Genomic DNA, 22,160 nt, shown 5'->3' with positions numbered 1-22,160 from the left:
GAGCAATTTTTCTATAGAGAAAACAATGCTTGGTGGCTGAGGACCAATTTTTTTCTATAGAAAAAAAAAATCTAACGAGAAAAATATTCTAAATGGTTGGGGAGATTTTTTTATAGAGAAACAAATCCTATGTGGAGCAATTTTTTCTATAGAAAAAATAATCCTCAGTCCCTGAGGAGCAATTTTTTCTATAGAAAAAATAATCCTCAGTCCCTGAGGAGCAATTTTTTCTATAGAAAAAATAATCCTCAGTCCCTGAGGAGCATTTTTTTCTATAGAAAAAATAATCCTCAGTCCCTGAGGAGCATTTTTTTCTATAGAAAAAATAATCCTCAGTCCCTGAGGAGCATTTTTTTCTATAGAAAAAATAATCCTCAGTCCCTGAGGAGCAATTTTTTCTATAGAAAAATAATCCTCAGACCCTGAGGAGCAATTTTTTCTATAGAAAAAATAATGCTCAGTCCCTGAGGAGCAATTTTTCTATAGAAAAAATTATCCTCAGTCCCTGAGGAGCAATTTTTTCTATAGAAAATATGATCCTCAATCCCTGAGGAACAATTTTTTTTATAGAAAAAAAAAAAAAATCCTCAGTCGCTGGGGACCAATTTTTTTTATAGGCAAATTAATCCTTAGTTGCTGAGGAGCAATTTTTATATAAAAAAACTTTGCTGAGGACAGATTTTTTTCTATAAAAAATCCTCTGTTGTTGAGGTCCGATTTGTTTCTATAGAAAATCCTCATATTCTAAGGATAATTTTTTATATAGAAAAAAATCCTTATATTCGGAGGATTAATTTTTTATATAGAAAAAAAATCCTTATATGCTGAGGATCAATTTTTTATATAGAAAAAATCCTCATTGAATGAGGGCCAATTTTTTTCTATAGAAAATAATAATCCCCATTCGCTGAGGACCAATTTTTTCTATGGAAAAAAGACTAATTCCCATACACTTGAATTTATATTTTTTATATTTTATAATTTAAAATTCAAATAAACAACTTCCACAATGTTGTGGCCTTGTAATGGCCAAGACAATTACAAAAACCAGTTACATCCGAACATCTTGACCATCAACATGTCGCCTAACTATCATGGAATTTATGCATCATTTCATTAGAGATGCCAATGTGACAATGACATTTTCTTAAAAAAAATTCTCACTAATGGCACACCATTAGTCCGGCTTTGTTTCTTTTTTTTGTGTGGCCATAAACATGGATGCACCATTGCAATTATGGTTCGGCTTCTTTACTTCGAAAGCAACAACAACGCAACGTTTAAACCTCTATTATAACGGTTTGAAAAAAAATTATTACAACTTGCGTTACATTACCACTTCAAAAGCGTATTTACTTGGTTTGCTGCAATGCGGGCAAAACTAGAAAACCCATTGAAGCCCCAACAGCCCCAATGGCCGTAGTATTTGCCTCTAGACATTTTGTTATCTTTTAATTTGAACAAATTTGTACTGTGACGTTAACACGAATGCGTTAACTGCACGCATTTCTATTTGTTTTTGTTTGGCCATAAAACGCGAACGTGAGGGCATGAATTGCAAGTAGAGAGACATGAGAGACAAACACAAATACATACACCAACTATATATACTAAAGATGCTTAATTAAGAGATATGAAATGTCTATATCTATGGGACATCGTAATGTAAACGTTGAATTTATGAGAGTAAACTAGTTAAACTAGAGAGTAAACTAGTTACCGTAGGTACTAAATAAATGATATATATGAGTAAATTTCATAAAAACCCGAACAAAAGATTGGTTTTTCTAATACCCTTAGTTGAGTGTTTCCAAACTACACCCATAGTTAATTTTTTCAAAAAAAAAGTCAATTATTGTTTGAATGAAAAAAATAAGAGTTCTTATTAACTGAAGTATTCCCCTGGGTTAGTGGGAAAATAATCTTTCAAAAAAAAAAAAAAAACAATTTTTATAAATAAAATTTAAATTCGTGTGGAAAAATAATACTCTAAAAACAAAAAATCTTCAGGAGCTTAGAAAAATGTAGGCAATTTTCTTCCAGTACTCTTATTAACTGAAGTATTCCCCTAGGTTAGTGTGAAAATAATCCTTTACAAAAATAAAATATAAAATAAAAAAAAAAAAAAAAAACAATTTTTATAAATAAAATTTAAATTCCTGTGGAAAAATAACTAACACAAAAACAAAGAAAAAATCTTCAGCAGCTTGGAAAAAATGTAGGCAATTTTCTTCCAGTACGGAACTAGCAACTAAACATCGAAAAGATGGACCTTATACTTCAACAGACAAGAAAAACAGAATTGCACAGTGACCGAAATGGGGTTTTATATTCTCAGTCTGTCTTATAATAAATTTCAGGATTTCAGCTCTACCTCTTCACCAAATACCAAATTTAGTTGCGAAGCAAGCATTTCCAGATCCACCTCCAAATTTCAATTTCTGATACCAACAGAGAGCTCTATATCAAATTTCGGAATTCCAGATCTATCCCTTCACCCAATACCCAGTTTAGTACCACTTAGTACTTTTCGCCCAATTATGTTACACATTTCCAATACCACCTCCATATTTTAACCACAGACACCAACAGTGACATCTATATCAAATTTCAAGATTTTAGTTCTATTCCTTCCAATAATATCAAATTTATTACTATTTAGAATTTTTCCTAAAATTATAGTACACGTTTCCAACATCAGGAAATTTCAGGATTTCAGCTCTATCCTTCCACACATACCCAATTAATTACCACATTGTACTTTTCGAACGATTATAGTACAAATTTACAAAATCGCCTGCATATTTCAATTTCAAATTTCAGGATACCAGTCTATCCCTTCACCCAAACCCAATTGAGTACCATTAAATACTTTTCGAACAAATGTACTACACAATTCCAATACCATCCCTATATTAAGACCACACACACCGACAGTGACATCTATATTAAATTTCAGGATTTCAGCTCTATTCCTTCACTCATTACCGAATTTAGTACAACGAAAAGTACTTTTCGTGCAATTACAGTACACATTTCGAAGGCTACCTATATGTTTCAATCCAAAATATTAACAAAGACTTTAGTATCATATTTCAGGATTTCAGCTCCATTCCTTTACATAAAACCAAATTTAGTACTATTCAGTACTTTTTGTACACAATTCCAAAACCAACTCCATATCTCAATTGCAGATGTCAACAATTCCCTCAATTCTATCCTTTCAACCAAATACCTAAAACAGTACCGTTTAGTACTTTTCGTACAATTATGGAACACATTTTCGAAACAACCTTTATATATTCAGGCAGCACATGAAGAGCGGCCCTAATATGAAATTTCAGATTTCAAGCACAATCTGTTAAACCAATGCCAAAGTGCTCAATATATTTTACAATGTAGTACTTTTCGTGCAAATTTCTAAAGCCACCTCTTTATCACAAAGCTACCACCTATATTGACACCATTATCGAAACTACCGACATTTAACAGTTCAATAAAAATCTTAATTTCAAATTTCAGGATTCCAACGCTATCGGTTCACCCAAACTTTAAACTGTACTAAATTAAATACCATTTAGTACACATAAGTACGAATTTCCAGAACTGCTCACTCAGTCCTACAATAAAATAGTTATCTTATTTGCAAATTTCAGCATTCCAGCACTATTGGTTCACCCAAATCGAAACTGTGTCAAATTTAATACCATTTAGTCCTATTCATGCACATAAGTACAAATTTCATTAAAAACCTCCATATCCCAGTCCTACACTCCGCCAGATAGATAATTTCAAGATTCCAGCTCCATCATTTCCTGCAAATTCAAATTTTACTAAATTTAGTACCGTGTAGTACTTTTTGTATACATGAGTACAAATTTCCAAAAGTACCTACTTACACCGACTCTACTCCTCAACCTTGATTCCCATTCCAAATTTCAAGTTTAAAGCTCTTAACGTTCATATGATACGAAATGGTACCAAATGTAGTACATTTTAATAATTTTCGTACACTTATAGTGCGAATTTCCAAAAACCCTTTGACAAACCAATCATAAACTCCATCGGTGACCCTCATTCCAAATTTAAGAGTTCTAGCTCAAATACAAAGGGTATTTTTAATACTTTTCGTACCGTTCAAGTACGAACTTCCAAAAACTTATCTGACCCCTTCGGACCAAGGGGACAAGATTCTAGCCATTTAGTCTGGGAGTTGATTAATCGTTGAATCAGTCAGTCAATTTCTTTACTCTTTTATTAATAAAGATAAATTAAAGTTAGCATCAAAGCAAGTGAGCACTTTTTATACCCTCCACCAAAGTATGGATGGTATATATTAAGTTTGTACCCCACAAAGTAGATATATTCTTCATCAGCATAAAATTCTATGTCGATTTAGCGATGTCCGTCTTTAAGTTTGTTAAGTTTGTACCCCACAAAGTAGATATATTCTTCATCAGCATAAAATTCTATGTCGATTTAGCGATGTCCGTCCGTCTATCCATCATGAAAACCACTTTAGCTTACGAACGAAATGAAGTAGGTTGAAAAATTTTACTCAGATGTATATTATGTCCGCAGGACTTTTGGTATTGAAAATTGGTCATGTAGGTCCATATTTTGGTATAGCCCCCATATAACGGTACCTCCCAATATTCGGGATTTCGATGATTTTAGCGACATTATTTACCGGAATTGTTTCAAATTTAGTATTTGAAGTTCGTAATGTATACTACAGCCTATGAGAGAACGTTGTCTGTACAGGTCTCCCGACCAGGCCAGTACCTCCCGATATTCGTTATTTTGATGATTTTATCTACATTATTCATCGGCTATTTTTTACGTTTCGCATTTGATTATGGCTTAATGGATTTTATTTTTTTTTTTTTTTGAAAATTTCCTAATCCGTTCCAAATGCTAGAGGGTATTCAAAGTTCGGCCCTACAGGACTTACTGCTTTTTTACTTTTTTATACCCTTAGCCATATGGCTACAGAGGGTATATGTCATTTGATACGGTCAAAACGTGCCTAGTCGAAATGACGGTTTTAAACCCTAGGTCTCTTTGGACCAAATCCGTTTCAGAACATTTGGAGTCGATCTAGCGATGTCCGTCCGTCCGTCTGTCTGTCTGGCAGGCTGGTGCGCACGATAACTCTCGAAGGGAGTATCCGATTTGGTCCAAGCTAGGTACATCGTAATATTTTTGTCAAACTTAGATCGAGTTCGGAGATGGGCAATATCGGTCCACTCCTTCTGGTACCTCCCCCACAAAAGTTCGAAATTTTCAAAAAAATTATTTTTTGCACAGAAAGAGAAAAACGGTAATCCGATTTTTCCCCAACTTTGCAAATCTTAATATTTGCGTCAGTGCTTGGTCAAGTGTGAATATGGACAATATCGGTTCACTCCATCAAGTACCTCCCCCGCAAATGGTCAAAATTTTGAATAATTACAACTCTTATAAAATGTGATATAAGAGTCCGATTGTCTTCAAATTTCACACATACCAATATTAATGTTAACCCAAGGTCTGATGTTAAGATGGAATATATCGGTCCATTCCTTCTAGTACCTCCCCCACAAATTGTCGAAATTTGAAAAAAAAATATTTTTTTTTGCACAGAAAGAGAAACGATAATCCGATTTTGTTCCAACTTTGCAAATCTTAATATTTGTGTTAGTACTAGGTCAAGTATGAAAATTGACAAGATCGGTCCACTCCTTCTGGTACCTCCCCCACAAAGGGTCAAAATTTTAAATAATTACAACTCGCATAAAATGTGATGTAAGAGTCCGATAGTCTTCAAATTTCACACATCCCAATATTTAATATAACCCAAGGTCTGGTGTTAAGATGGAATATATCTGTCCACTCCTTCTGGTACCTCCCACACAAATGATCAAGTTTTTAAAAAATATATTTTTCTGCACAGAAAGAGAATCGATAATCCGATTTTGTTCCAACTTTGCAAATCTTGATATTTACGTCAGCTTTAGGTCTGGTGCAAAAATGGATAATATCGGTCCACTCCATCAAGTACCTCCCCCACAAAAGGTCGAAATTTTGAATATCCATCAAGCTCTTAAAACACTAAATTAACATCCGATTCCATTTAGACTTAGCACATCTTAATATTTTTATAAACACAAGATCTTTTATAAAGATGGTAGAGATCGGACCATTCGTTCTGGTACCTCCCACACAAAGAACCTAAGTTTTGAATAATCAAAACGAGCAAAGAATCCGAAATAAACATCCGGTTCTCTTCATTTTACACACGTCCCATTATTTCTACTAATTCAAGATCTGGTGTGAAGATGGGATATATCGGTCCACTCCTTCTGGTACCTCCCCCACAAAGGGTCAAAATTTGGAGTATCCATGAAGCTCATAAAACGCAAAATTAACATCCGATTCTATTCAGACTAGGAGCTTCTCAATATTTTCATCAACACAAGATCTGCCAACTTATAACTGTCATAACTTGCGAAACAAGTCGGTGATTCTTAAAAACTTGCTATATCTAAATATTTCTCTTCACCAGTATTCCGATATGAATATGTAATTTGTCGGAATTTATGATTTCGCAAAAAATTTGATACGAATGTTCAATTTCCTTCAAATTTTGCACATACCGATATATTTTATCTGTATTGGATGAAGTATGAAAATGGAATACTTCGGTCCGCTGTATCTGTTACCTGACGCATATTTCCGAAAATGTGCACATATTTCATATAAAGTACAAGAAGTAGTCGATATAGTCCAAATCTGTCACGTTCATAACAGAAGCTGGGGGTATACATCTGTCGGCAAAACCGACTGATACTATTTTACTTGTTTTCATTTAAAACCTCTTCAAAAATGGTAGGAAAAACTCTTTCGTCAAAGAATGAGTAATTTTTCCACAAATAATATCTTAGAGACGGAGAGATTTATTTATGATGCAAACAATGCTCTAAGACGAGAATTTTGTGTCCGTAGGAGAATTAGTTCTCAATGGAGAAAAAATAAATCCTCATTTTTGCAATTCCGGCAATAATCTGGCAACTATGGTATTATCATAGTTAAAAATATAATAACTAACAACCTGGTATTTACAAGAAAGTAAATTTCAAACAATTAACAATAGACATTTAATTAGCCAATTTAAATTTTAATGTATACACATTAACAAACTGTCAATAGTCATACTGTCCCACACAGACATGTACTTAACATATCAGACTGTTAAAAAAACACACACACACATACTTCATGCCTGTTGTAATGTCATTCCACAATATATCGACGAAACATGTCTAAACGTGGCAAAGCGTTTTGATGGAATGGACAAATGTATGTCGCAAAAAACGAGAGAAAACATCTTTGTAAAGCCGTGTTTTAGAGGTGTCGTTTTTTTTCTCTTGCTGCTAAGGTCGGGACTTGTAACACGAGTAAAGTTGGAATTATAATAGCACTGACTAGACATGACAAAAAAAAAAAAACCAAAAACAAAAACCATAAACTAACAGAGTTGTCCCATCAGACGTTGTTGTAAATGTAATACAAACAAGTTTTATTTTGTTTCTTGTTTCTCTTCATTTTTTAAATAAACAACATTTCACTGTGGACAATAAATTTTCTCTGGAATGTAGACAAATCACTGGCAATTCAATTTTATTGGCTGGGTGGGCTCCAAAGTAATTAAGGGAGAAAACAAGACAGGCGAAATTGGCAGATATTTTTTTATCAAGTAACTGAGTACACCGATATTTATATTTTAGGACTTACTGAAAAATAAACTTGGATTTTTAAATCAATCACTATCACGGCTATTGGTGTGAATTATCAAAACATTATTTTTAAAGGATTATCGAGTGAGTTTTTTTTTAAATATACTTTTCAAGGATTCTTAGTACTATAAGATTGGTGTATTTTTATACCCTCTGTCTGTCCTTAATTAAAGTTTGCAATGGGTACTGCAGCCTGTGACATAAAATTGGTCATGTATGTCCCTATATTCGGTATTTTGAGGATTCAAGCGACATTATTCAGCGGAATTGTTTCAAATTTCGTAATTGGAGCTCATAATGGGTACTGCAGTCTGTGACATAAAATTGTCTATGCAGATCCAGGTCTTCATAAAGCCCCCATGTAACGGTACCTCCCTATATTTGGTATTTTGATTATTTTAGCGACATTAAAATCTCATATTTGAAGTTCCTGCTGCTGCCTGTGACAGAAAAATGCCTATGCTGGTTCAGGTCTTCGAATAGCCCCCATATAACAGAACCTCCCTAATTTGGAGTTTTGCCATATTATTCACCGTAATTGTTTCAAGTTTCTTTTATGAATATTGTAATGGACTAAGACACAAATTACCTATGCAGTTCCACGTCTGTGTATAGACCCCAATATAACGCTATCTCCCAATATTTGGTATTTTTAAGGTTTTAACAAAAATTTTAACGGATTTAGTTTTCTTTTTTTGACAATTTCTAAATTCATTCCAAATGGCGGAGGGCATTCAAAGTTCGTCCCGGCCGAACTTACTGTTTTTTTTGGAAGATCAGACATGCACAACCAATTTTTTGGAAGAACTGTTAAACAAACCGCGAATCTTTGTGGGGAGGTTCCAAACGAAGTGGCCCTATATTTTCCATCTTCACACCAGGCCTTGAGTTAAAAGAAATATTGAAAGAAATCTGTGAAATTTCAACAGAATTGGATACTAAATTCGCTTTTATGATCGTTTGGGCTATTCAAAATGTTTAAATTTGAGGACAATCTGACTAATCTAATTTCCCATTTTATGAGAGATACTAGCTGAACCCGGCGCGCTTCGCTTTTATATGCATTCAAAATTTTATATATGAATATATGTTGGTTAAAAATATAAATAAAACAAATTCCAAAATTATAAACGTTATTATTTATACTGTAATGTGTAAACAAATGAATTGCTCGGTCTTCCAACGCCTGAACATGCCAGGAACAGCATGAAAGGAATTTCTGTTGCAATTAGAGAATTCGAGGTAGCAACATACTTTCCTGTAATAATCATACCCTCAATTAAATTTTGAGTAGTTTTTACACTCTCCACCATAGTATGGAGGGTATATTAAGTTTGTTATTCCGTTTGTAACACCTCAAAATATACATTTTACACCCCACAAAGTATATGTATTCCTGATCAGCATAAAATTCTATGTCGAATTAGCGATGTCCGTCCGTCTGTCAGTCTGCGGAAATCACTCTAGCTTCCGAACGAAATAAATTTTACTCAAATGTATATTATGTCTGCAGGACTTTTGGTTTTAGTACAGCCTCCATATAACGGTAACTCCGATATTCGGTACTTTGACGATTTTAGAGACATTATTCGCCGGAATTGATTCAAATTTGGTATTTGAAGTTCGTAATGCATACTACAGCCTATGACAGAAGATTGTCTGTGCAGGTCCACGTCTTCGTATATATTCGGTATTTTTAAGATTTTGACACAATTTTTAACAGATTTTATTTTTTTGAAAATTGCCAAACTCGTTCCAAATGGCGGAGGGTATTCAAAGTTCGGCCCGGCCGAACTTACAGCTTTTCTTCCTGTTTACTTTTAGCCTTATATCATTGCAAGGGCGTTGTGAGTCAATGCTTCTTAATAAAATCATATTTCAATCTGAAACAATTTCAATATAATTTGATAAAATTTACATTTATTGGAGGTACATACCGTGTTTGGTGCATAAAATATGTGAAATCGGCAGAGAATATATATGGGAGCTATATCCAAATGTTAGCCGATTTCTAATTAATTTGTCAAATTTATTTTTGTATCCAAATTCCGCCACACATTCTGAATAAGACATACATATGGTGTTTGGTACATAACATTCATGAGATCGGTCGAAAAATATATATGGGAGATGTACCCAAACCTTAACCGATTTCAATAAAATTTGGCAAATTTATTTTTGTCCTAAATTTAATCACTCACGGTGAGTTTCATTTGAATCGGACATACGTATCATGTTTAGTGCATCAAATATGTGAAATCGGACAAAAATATATATGGGAGCTATATCCAAATCTGAACCGATTTAAATATAATTTGACAAATTTCATTGAAATCAAACATACACAGCGTGTTTAATGCATCGAATACATGAAATCGGGCGAAAATATATATGAGAGCTGTATCCAAATCTGAACCGATTCCCATATAAAATGGCAAAAATATATTTTCTAATGAAGTGGACCGATATATCCTATCTTCATGCCAGATCTTCTATTAATAAAAATATTGAAATGCGTGAAATTTGAAAATAATCGGACTCTTATTTCACATTTTATAAGAGTTACAATTATTCCAAATTTTGGCCCTTTGTTGGGGAGGAGTCAGAAGGTGTGGTCTTATATTTTCCATCTGCTCCCCTGGTTTTGCGTTAGTAGAAATATAGCATTGTGTGAAATTTATGATTGTTTGGGTTATTCAAAATTTTGACTCTTTGTAGGGGAGGGCCTATATTCTCTATTTTTACACCTGTCCAAGCGGTGACAAAAATATTGGGATTTGCAAAGTTTGCACATTTGCAAATCAAATGACCGTTTCTCGATCTTTGAAAATTTGATCTTTTGTGGGGGAGGTACCAGAAGGAGGAGGAAAGAGGAGGACCTATATTGCTCATCTCCGAAATCTATGTAAGTTTCACAATAAGATGACGATGCATCAAGTTTGGGCAAAATCGGATACTCCTCTTGGGCAAAGAAACAGACGGATGGACGAACACCTTAATATCGACTCCAAATGTGGCACGTTTGGCACACGCCGTATCAAATGATATATACCCTCCATAGTCATATGGCTGAGGCTATAAAAATGCCTGAAATTTTCGTTAACTGTCATTTAAAAATCCGCCACAATTTGATGAAGCAAACCAAAAGTAGCATTGACCTCTGATGTCAAACAATTTTCACTTGTTTGTTTGTCGTAAAAATTACAACCGTAATTATATACAATCTCTCTCTCTCTCTCGCCATCTGTCTGTCTATTTGTCTATCTATTATCGCGCTGTACATTCATTCATCTATTTGTCATCGGATTTAGTCAGCATTTAAAATTTGTCATGTCTTTCTGTTTGTCTTCAATTCAATTTCAGCGTTTTTACATCACCTCTGACCAATTGACGTGCAAATGTGGTTAAATGTAATGGCATCAAGTGGTATGTGTGTGTGAATATTTTGCTTTTTATATTTGTTGTATTTGTTTTTTTTTTTAAATGTCTGAAATGAAGTGTTTGTCTTTTAAGAGCGAAAGTGCGCCTGGTTGAATTTCTCACAGATGATTTTTTTTCCTTGAAATAAAAAACATTTTTGTGGGGTAATTAGAAATATTATAGCATAAATGTGACGAATATGAACAGTTGGTGGACTATTTTAAATTAAATTCGTTGTAGTACAATTATAGTTTTTTTTTATTTTTTATAACAGTATTATTTCTTTCTCTTTGACACACAATTTTAAATTGATCACGTCTAAAATTAATTTTTTGACGAATCTACTTTTTTAGATTATATTAAAATTAAAAACAATTAAAAATGAATGTAGATTTAATATTTTCTAAAAATTTGGCCAGTATATTATTCAAAATTTTTAAAAATTTCCAAAAAATTGTTAAGTAAATTGAAACATGTACATACCGTCACTTCTCAGATATAGAGTAGTTTGAAGTGAAGTGGGTGTTATAATTTCTGTAAAAAAAGAAAAGAAAATATGTATTATATCTATATCTATAAAAGAGGAAAATGTTTGTATGTTTGTTTGTTTGTTTGTAATTTATGGACTCGAAAACCGCTGAATAGATTTTCCTGAAAATTTCCATATATACTGCAACATCGCCTGAAAGTAACATAGGCTATATACATTTTTGAATTTCCACTTGGAACTGGAGATATAGCATCAGAATCGGAGGTACCTCCCAAAAATTTAGATTTTATATGCACATATGTATTGATTGGTTGAATATACGGTCTCCACATTTGGAATACGTAACGGAATTTGGAACAAAAATAAGTTTGCAAAATTATATTGTAATCGGTTCAGATTTGGATATAGCTCCCATATATATTTTCGACCGATTTTGTTCATTTGATGCCTCAAACACAATATGAATGTTCGATTCCAATGAAATTTGGAATGTGTGACGGGATTTAATCCGAAAATAAATTTGTCAAATTATATTGAAATCGGTTCAGATTTGGATATAGCTCCCATATATATTTTCGACCGATTTCATGTATTTGATGCACCAAACACGCTATGTATCTCTAATTTCAATGGACTTTGGAATGTGTAGCGGAAATTTAAACAAATATGCATTTGTCAAATTATATTAAAGTCGGTTCAGATTTGGATATAGCTCTCATATATATTTTCGACCGATTTCATCTATTTTATGCACCATACACGATATGTATGTTCGATTCCAAAGAAATTTGGAATATGTAACGGGATTTTGATTAGAAAATAAATTAGTCAAATTATATTAAAATCGGTTCAGATTTGGATAGAGCTCCCATATATATTTTCCGCCGATTTCACATATTTGATGCACAAAACACGATACGTATTTCCGATTCCAATGAAATTCGGCATGAGTGGCTAAATTTGGTACAAAAATAAGTTTGACAAATTATATTCAAATACGCTCAGATTTGATTATAGCTCCCATATATATATACTCAGCCGATTTCACATATTTGATGCACCCAAAGCGAGAGAGACAAAATCTGGCACCAGAAAAAATTGCCAAATTATATTGAAATCAGTTGAGGTTTGGATATAGCTAACATATATATATTTCGGCCGATTTCATACATGTTATGCACCAAACATGAAATATATGACCGATACCAATGAAATTCAGAATGTGTGGGGGAATTTGGTTACAATAATAAATGTGACAAATTAATTGGAAATTAGTTAAGATTTGGATATAGCTCCCGTATATATATTATCGGCCGATTTCACATATTTGACGCACTAATTTCAACGAAATATGAAAGGTCTGGCGGAGTTTGGTGTAAAAGTATTTTTTTTAAATTATATTTAAATCGGATCAGATTGGGATATGATTTTAATAAGAACCATTGACCCACAACGCCTTAGGCTAACACTAAAAAACAACACAACAATTGATTTGAAATACGATTATTACGGCGAAGTATGTTGCTATCTCGAATTCACTAATTGCAATAGAAATGCCACTTAACTTCAAAAGATTGCAGTTTACTGCACGCTTAGTATTTGCTATGAAATAAATAAATCCGAAGGACAAACCCTTCGTGTATGTATGTCATGTTCCTGTTTTGCTAATGGTTTTGGTTATTTACGCATTAATGTAGTGCAATAATTTTTTTTTAATTTTTATTTTTTTTTAACCAACATATATTCGTAAATAAAATTTTGAATGCATATAAAATCAAAAGGGGTAACGAAGCGCGCCGGGTTCAGCTAGTATATTAATAAAATAGTAAATTAATTGACTGAATGTCTGACTTAAAGATTCATCAACGGCCAGACAAAACGGGTGAACCTAAAATCTTGAAATTTTGGGTGAGCGTCACTCTTGGTTAGAAGGTGTCAGATTAGACTGGGTTTGTGAAAATTCGTACCAGAACGGTACGAAAAGTACTAAAAGCTAGTAAATATGACGAACCAGAAAAGCTAGAACTATAAGGGTCACTGATGGAGTGTAGGATAAGTGTACCAAAGGAAGTGTACTACATTTGATACCATTTCGAATCATGTGAATAGTTGGAGCTAAAAAATTGAAATTAGGAGTAGAGTCAATGTAAAGAGGTAGCTTTTGAAGTTAACATTATTGACGGAGTGTAGAATTGGGATTTGGGGATAGTTTTTAAAATTTGTACTTATGAGTTTTTGGTATAATTTCGATTTGGGCGAGCCGATAAAGCTGGAATGTTGAAACTTGGAAATAAGATTAATAATGGATTGCATGATTGGGGCATGTAGGAAGTTTTGAAAATTCGTACTTGTGATTGGGGTATAAAGGAAGTTTTGAAAATTCGTACTTATGAGTACTAAATGTTACTAAATTTTGTGCAAGTTAGAGTCCTTGTTGATGGTAGATTTATGATATAGAGGTTGTGTACTATATGTGTTTAAAATCTGACATTTGTTATTAGGATCGATATTCATATGTACCCTGGACATACGAAGGTGGTTTTGGAAATGTACGAACGAAAAAGTAGCGAATGTTACTATATTTGGTATTTGGTGAAGGGATAGAATAAATTTGGTTTTGGGTGAAGAATATTGATATTTAATATTCACCCTGTATATGATGAAAAAACTGCAACCAATTTCAGACTGCTGTCATTTCTAAGCCACTCGTCCGATAGCTGTTAGAATTATTCCAGTGACAGCTCATTATATTGTTTACACGCGTACAATGGCATTTTGGTGAGAATTTTTCAGAAAAAAGTTATTCGGGATAGAATTCAAGCGTGATAGTGTGATTTCTTTATATTTGGCTGGAAAACCACAAGTGGCTATCGTTAGAGCACTCCAGCATTTAAATGTGAATAAATCTTTTGTGTCTCGTACCATCGCTCGTTACCCTGATACTGGTAGCGTAGCCCGACGTCAAGGAAGTGGACGGAAGAAAACAGCAACATCAGCAGAAATGTTTCGAAAAGTAAAGAAGCGGCTTGATCGAAATCCGAAAAACCCGAAACCCGATCGAAAAATGGCAAGTGGGCTGAACATATCGCAATATTCCATTCAGCAGATATTGAAAAATGAGCTCGGGGTAAAGCCATTGAAATTCCAAAAAGTTCAAGAACTTACATCGCAACAGAAAGATAATAGATTCAAAAGACTTTAAGAGTTGCTTCGTTTGGCCGCAATTGGTGAACTACCGAATTTGATTTTTTCCGATGAAAAAACATTCGTTACCCAGCGGTTTGTAAACAAACGAAATGATCGTGTTTACTTGCCAAAGGGGTCAGCTGAAAATGCGCACCTTCGGTTGGCTACCAGAACTCAAGCACCAGCCATGGTGATGGTGTGGGCCGCCATATCAGCCTATCGACCGTGGCATCGGAATAAATGCCGAATATCATCGCCAAAATATTCTGGAGGGTGAATAAATCCTTGGACACGCAAACATTTTGGTCGCAGACCTTGGACATTCCAACAGGACTTAGTACCATCGCACTCTGCATGCGCCACCCAAGAATGGTTAGAAAATGAGGTTCCTCGATTCATTAGGATACCAATCCGTTGGACTATTGTGTCTGGAGTATTTTGGAAAGCAAGGTTGGCACTAAAAAATACCAAAGTGTCAATCACCTCAAGCAACCGCTTTGCCGGGAATGGACCAAAATACCGTGGAGCAACAATGAACAAATCTAAATTTATTCTAAAAATTGATGCTATTTCCAATCTTTGTTTGCTTTTATTCAATAAAATTTAAAAGAAAAAATTTAAAATTATGTCGTTTGACTTTGTTGCAGTTTATTTATCTCACCCTGTATTTGGTATTGGTTAAAGGGATAGAGATAAAATTCGGAAAGGATGGGACTGGAATTTTCAAATTTCGATATTGATTTCTCTGTTGGTTGGTATGAAAGATTGTTTTGAAAATGTGTACTATAATTGTTGGAAAAGTACTGTTCTGTATTGATCACTGTTTGTATCTAGGATGGAGAGATGTATCCCGTTTTGAAATCTGTTTCTGTGGTTCACATATGGAGTCGTTGAAATTGTTCCAACGCGAACTTTTGGAACAAATCTATAATTTTAAGGAAGACTTTTCACAGACGAAGTAACGGGCACTTGCTGCTACATTCATAAAATATTAAAAAATGTAATCATTAGATTATAGCTACACTTATTCATACACTCTGTCGTTTAAAATCGTTAAGTTTCGGTATTTCATTGCCAACGCCCATACAAAGCAAAAAAACCTTCATTGACTCTGTGTGACACACAAAAATATTCATTTATAAAATGTCAGTTCAATGCTGACACACATTGGCATTAAAGAGGAAATGCATTAACGCATAATACCGGCCTGCCTGCTTGTCATAGCTCATTTAAGCTTGTGGAGGATTTAGTTTGTTGGTAAGACAAAGTTTTGCAATTGCCCAGCCAAAAAATGTTGTTGTAATTAATTGCAAACTACATAAAATTTTCAATTTGCAATTTGAGTAAATCTCCATGCTCTTCCTCCTGTGGGGCATTATTACACATCCCCCCAAGATAAAGCGAAACAAAGCCACCACAGATGGCGCAATGCGTAGCGTGTTAATTTGCAAACAATCTACAGCAAAAATTTGGCAACAATTTACAAGAATTCACAGCATTAGTTAGCCAAAAAAGGGGGGGATTGCATTTGGAGTAGCAAACCGACCGACAATTGTCTGACAAACCATGAAGAATACCATTTCCGGCCATTTAATTAGCCAAGCAAGCATCGAGCATTTTGTGGCTGCTATAGTTTTGCGTAGGAGTGTTGTTTTTTTTTTCTTTTTTCGGTGGTGGTGTTTACAAGACATTTAAGGTCAAACAAATAAATCGTTTAAAAAACCAAAAAAAAAAAAAAAACAATAATAAAACAAATGAAATGTGTTGAGTAATTAGTGTTGATTAGCTACAAGTAAATTTGGTAGAGTAAACCCACCTTTGGGAAGAGGATATGCATTTCAAAGTTTGTTTCTTAAGTCTTTTGATTTCATTTCGAAATTTAAGAAGTTTGTAGAATGCATGTAAATCTTTACATAATAATGTGGCTCCATTTTTTGTTTTCGTAATTTCTGTATATCTTTTGGTTAATAATTATTGTCCAAATACTTTTAATTATAGCCTGCAAAGAAAAATAAAATTTTCACCAGCTGAAACTGGCATTGCATAACGCCATTTCAAGTTTGATAAACGGCAGAAAAACACGCAACTTACATTTTGATAATACACCCACACCCACACCCACTTACACACACGCACATATGTTGTTTTGCAACCTCTCTATTTTTTAATAGAGAAGAGAGAAATTAAAAGGAAAATTAAATTCATAATCGAAATGGAAATAATAAAAATCAAGACAAATAAACAAATCAAATAAATATCAAAACAAACAAGTAAACCAGCGAAGAAAGTCTTAAAGTCGGGCGGGGCCGACTTTATGATACCCTACACCACTTTGCTAATTTAGTAGAGCTCCGCATAACAATTAAACGTTTTAATGGGAGTATTCAATCATACACGCTATGATTATAATTATAATTTAAAGGACAAAGGACAAAATATGCCGAAGCATTTGTATCTTTTAAATTCGGACTTGTATTGCCCATTTGGTGCACAATTAATTTGAAATCGGATAAAAATATATATGGGAGCCAAATCGGAACCGATTTCGATAACATTTGACAAAGATATTTCTGAGCTGTATTTGATATATTTCCCTGAATATCGTTGTTACGGAGTGCATATTACGACTGTGGGTAACAAATCGGATGAACAGAATATATGGGAGCTATAGCTATATCTGAACCGATTTCGATCAAATTTGGCATACTTATTTTGAGGTCCAATCTGATCGTATGTGCAAAATTCCATACTATTCGGACTTATATTACACGTTTGGTGCACAATAAAAGGCAAATCGGACGAAGTTATATATGGGAGCTATATCCAAATCTGAACCGATCTCCATAAAATTTAGCTAATGTATTTCTGAGCTATATTTGATACATTTCCCCAAATATTGTTGTTACAGAGTGCATATTACGGCTGCGGAGGACAAAAATAACAAATCGGATGAACAATATATATGGGAGCTATAGCTATATCTGAACCGATTTCGATATATGGGAGCTATAGCTATATCTGAACCGATTTGGCATACTTATTTTCAGGCTTAATTTGGTTGTACGTGCAAAATTCCATACTATTCGGGCTGATATTACACGTTTGGTGCACAATAAAAGGCAAATCGGACGAAGATATATATGGGAGCTATATCTAAATTTTGACCGATTATCTTCAATTTCAATATCGTTCGTCCTTGGACCAAACAAATGATTTGTGCCAAATTTCATCTGGATAGGGCAATAAATGCGAACTGTACTTTGTTTATAAAAATACTTGGACAGACGGACAGACGGACATGCATAAATCGACTGAGAATGTGGTTTCCTTTTGCCTGTTGCAAACAAATGTACAAAGACATAATACCCTGACCACCTTGTGGTGTAGGGTATAAAAAGCTGTAAGTTTGGCCGGGCTGATCTTTAAATACTTTCCACCATTTGGAATGATTTTGGCAATTTTCAAAAAAAAAAAAAAATAAAATCCGTTAACAATTCTGTTAAAATCTTAAAAATACCGAATATATCTGTTATATTAGGGTCTGTACGACGACATGGACCTGTATATGCAACTTTCGTCATAAACCATTAGAATATTCAAATGCGAAACCTGACAAAAATCGCTGAATAATGTAGCCAAAAGCATCAAAATACCGAATATCGGGAGGTACCGTTATATGGGGGATATACGAACACGTGGACCTGCATAGACAATTTGTTGTCGTAGGCTGTAGTATCTATTACGAACTTAATATACCAAATTTGAAAGAATTCCGTTGAATAATGTCGCTAAAATCATCAAAATACCGAATATCGGGAGGTACCGTTATATGGGGGCTATACGTAGACGTGGACCAGCACAGACAATTTTCTGTCTTAGGATGTAGTATCCATTACGAACTTCAAATACCAAATTTGAAAAAAATTCGGTGAAAAATTTCGCTAAAATCTACAAAGTGCCGAATATCGGGAGGTACCGCTATATGGAGGCTATAGCAAAAGGTGGACCTACATGACTCATTTTCAATACCAAAAGTGCTGCAAACATAATACACATTTAAGTAAAATTTTATCAGCCTACTTCATTTCGTTCGGAGGCTAGAGCGATTTTCACAGGCGGCCAGACGGATAGACGGACGGACATCGCTAAATCGACAAGGAATTTTATGCTGATCAAGAATATATATACTTTGTAGGATCTAAAATGTATATTTAGTGGTGTTACAAATGGAATGAAAAAAACTTAATATACCCTCCATGCTATGGTGGAGGTTATAAAAATGGATTCAAAAAAACCTCTGCAAAAGGAGAAAAAAAAATAAATTGCTCCAACTATTCAGTTAACCACCAGACAATGTTGTTTGAAGCGAAATAAGATAACCATCTGCTAGTCTGTCAATTGTTTGTGGCAGCAAATTGAACGATGTTATGCCACAGATTCGATATTTGTGTGTGGCCGAGAAAACATAAATATATGACACTCTAACAACAATTTACAGATTTGTATTGCAAATTTTACAAAAATATTTCCATGTCCATAAAGTGTTGAAAAGACCTATCGGAAATGACATGTTTTCAACAACATTGTTGCAAGTTGCAACTCGACATATGTCAGCGCATAACTGTTTGTATTATTTGTAACATTTCATGAAAATCTCGGACACAGAGACATTTTTGTGTAGGTTGCCTTGTGCCTTGGACAGAGTGTTGGTTTCGGAAATTACATGAACACCAAATTTTGTGGACACATGTAAGGATTAACATGTAACATGAGCGATAAAACATGGAAACAAAAATAGGCTTCAAATATGCTATAAGCTGCAAAAATCTGTTTTTATGATTTGGCATACAACAACAAATTTGTAGACTGCTGATGATACCTTCTGCAACGAGAGAATGAAAATATTTAAAGCCTGACTAGTGGTAGCTATTTTGTCTGCGAAAAGTTCAATTTAAAATTTTAGATTCGCTCCAACAGTTCGCGGTAGGCCTTTTTAGGACTCAGAAGTAGAAAAGCAGCTAAGTTCGGCCGGGCCGAATTTTTAATACCCTCCATCATTTGGAAATAAACTTGAAAACATTTCAAAAAGATTCCGTCGGAAAAACTGCTCAAATGAAAACCGTTATATGGGAGCTATACGAAAACGTGATCCTGCAAAAGTAGTTTGCGTCATAGGCTGTAGTAACTGTTCCGAACTTTTAAACAATTTCGGTGAATAATGCCGACTATCTGGGTTATACAGTTATATGAGCGCTATACTGAAATAGATATTTTTCTTCTAGGGGTTAAAGTACTCAGAAGGAACACCTTGTATGGATTTTAAGACAATTCCAATAAAAATTTGTCTGAAATCATCAAAATACCGAATATCGGGGGGTGCCGTTATGTGCAGGCTATGCGATGTCGTGGACCTATAAAGACAATTATCTTTCAGGGGGTAAAGTACTCACATAGAACACTTGTGTAGAATTTCAGATAATTCCATGAAAAATATGGCTGAAATCATCCAAATACCGAATATCGGAGGTACCGTTATAATTAACTCCTTATGTGAATTCTCAGACAATTCCGTTGAAAAATATGGCTGAAATCATGCAAATACCGAATGTCAGGGTACCGTTGTATGGGGGCTATACAATATTATTATGGACCGATATTGCCCATCTTCGAACTTGACCTGCCTGCAGACGAAAGATAGATCTGTGCTAAGTTTTAGCTTTCTTTCTTAATTCGTTTTGACTCTAGCGTGATTACAACAAACGGACAGACAGATGGTTGGACAGGGCTAAATTGTCTTAGAACTTCACGCTGATCAAGAATATATATATACTTTGTTGGGTCTAAAATTATTATTTCGATGAGTTACAAACGGAATGACAAACTTAATATACCCTGCATACTATGTATGATGGAGGGTATAAAAATCCACAATTTCTTTAGTTTTACATATTTTTTATTAAAAATTTAGACGTTGAATTATAATTTCAGATATTTTAGATTTTATATGTCATTCAAATTTTTCCACTTTCGGAAGGAATATTAGGAAAATGTTTATCCTTTACACCAAAAATTCTTTAAAATCTATCATTTTGATGTTCACCGAAGAGAATATTAGTAGAACCATTGCTCAGTGGAGCCACATCCAATTATTTTAGGCCACAACTATTTTAACGTCCCCATATGTAAACCCTAGAAACCAACAGTGACCTCAATATCAAATTTCGGGATTCCAACTCAACCCCTTTATCCAATACCCAATTTAATACCATTTAGTACTTTTAAAACAATTTTGGTACAGTGACCAAAACTTGGGGATTCCAACTCTATTCCTTGACCCAATACCAAAAAAGTTGCCTATGCAGGTCCACGTCGTCGTTAAGACCCTAATATGATACATTTGGTATTTTTAAGATTTTTTAACGGATTTTATTTTTTTTGGAAATTGACAAATTCGTTCCGAATGGTGGAGAGTATTCAAAGTTCAACCTGGCCGAACTTAAAGCTTTTATACTTCTTTTCATTTGAATCATGTAATTTCTGATGACAGAGGGTTTTTAGAGTTGTATATAAATCCAAGTGCCAACAAATATCGCCAAATATTTGAGAATGACTCATCACCGTCTGGTGTAGAAAAAAAGAAAACCGCGATCGATGTTCGTCAAATACGTGATGTTGGCATGCGGGCTTTATGCTTACTTTTTACTTCTGCTCAAAAGTCATGTTCTTCTTAAATGTGAAGTTCATAGACAAATGAAATAAAAATAAAAAGAAAAAAATTACAAAGTACAGACATCACGAAGCGGAGACAAGAACAACAACAAAAACACAACGCGTAAGCCTCGTGGTGGCCACATTATTTATTTACAGTTGCCGGTGTTGTTGTTGTTGTTCTTGTAATTTACCGTTGAATTTATGTCATTCAACTTAAGAATTCATAACAAAGCAACAGAAGAGAAAGAAGAAGAAGCCGAAGACGACGAATAAATAGTACTACGAAGTACTAGTTCACGTTGAAATTAATAGTCAGTCACAAATTCGTAGAGAATGCAGCCATAACTACTTGCCCTCAAAATGCCTGTATGGGTGAGGAGGGAAGAGGTGAGGTATGGTCTGGTGATAGATGATGATGACTTGTTTAGATAGCATTTTAAGGGTTCGCATTGAACTAAGACGTCACGCAATGACAGTCAATCTAATGAATGAAATCAACATGTCAACATTACAAATGGATTGGGTACATGTGGATTCGGGTTGAGCTTTCCCAAAAAACAACAACAAACCAGGTT

The 22,160-nt window shown here is 34.2% G+C and overlaps 1 protein-coding gene across 2 annotated transcripts in view; it reads right to left on the bottom strand.

Annotated features, from left to right (window-relative positions):
* The window catches only part of LOC131804779 (ATP-binding cassette sub-family G member 8), a 113,422-nt gene that overhangs the window by 24,803 nt on the left and 66,459 nt on the right, over positions 1–22,160 (bottom strand). The window contains exon 3 of one of the 2 annotated variants that reach the window (XM_059127960.1): positions 11,682–11,732. The exons of the other annotated variant lie outside the window; for it this stretch is intronic. The gene's annotated coding sequence lies outside the window, so the exon portion shown is untranslated. The remainder of the gene's footprint in view (positions 1–11,681; positions 11,733–22,160) is intronic. 2 annotated transcript variants of the gene reach the window in all.

Source organism: Musca domestica, unplaced genomic scaffold, assembly GCF_030504385.1.
Source record: "Musca domestica strain aabys unplaced genomic scaffold, Musca_domestica.polishedcontigs.V.1.1 49, whole genome shotgun sequence".
Classification (NCBI taxonomy): Eukaryota; Metazoa; Arthropoda; class Insecta; order Diptera; family Muscidae; genus Musca; species Musca domestica.
The sequence above is the reverse complement of the archived record's forward strand: the minus strand, read 5'-3'. Positions and strand labels throughout refer to the sequence as shown.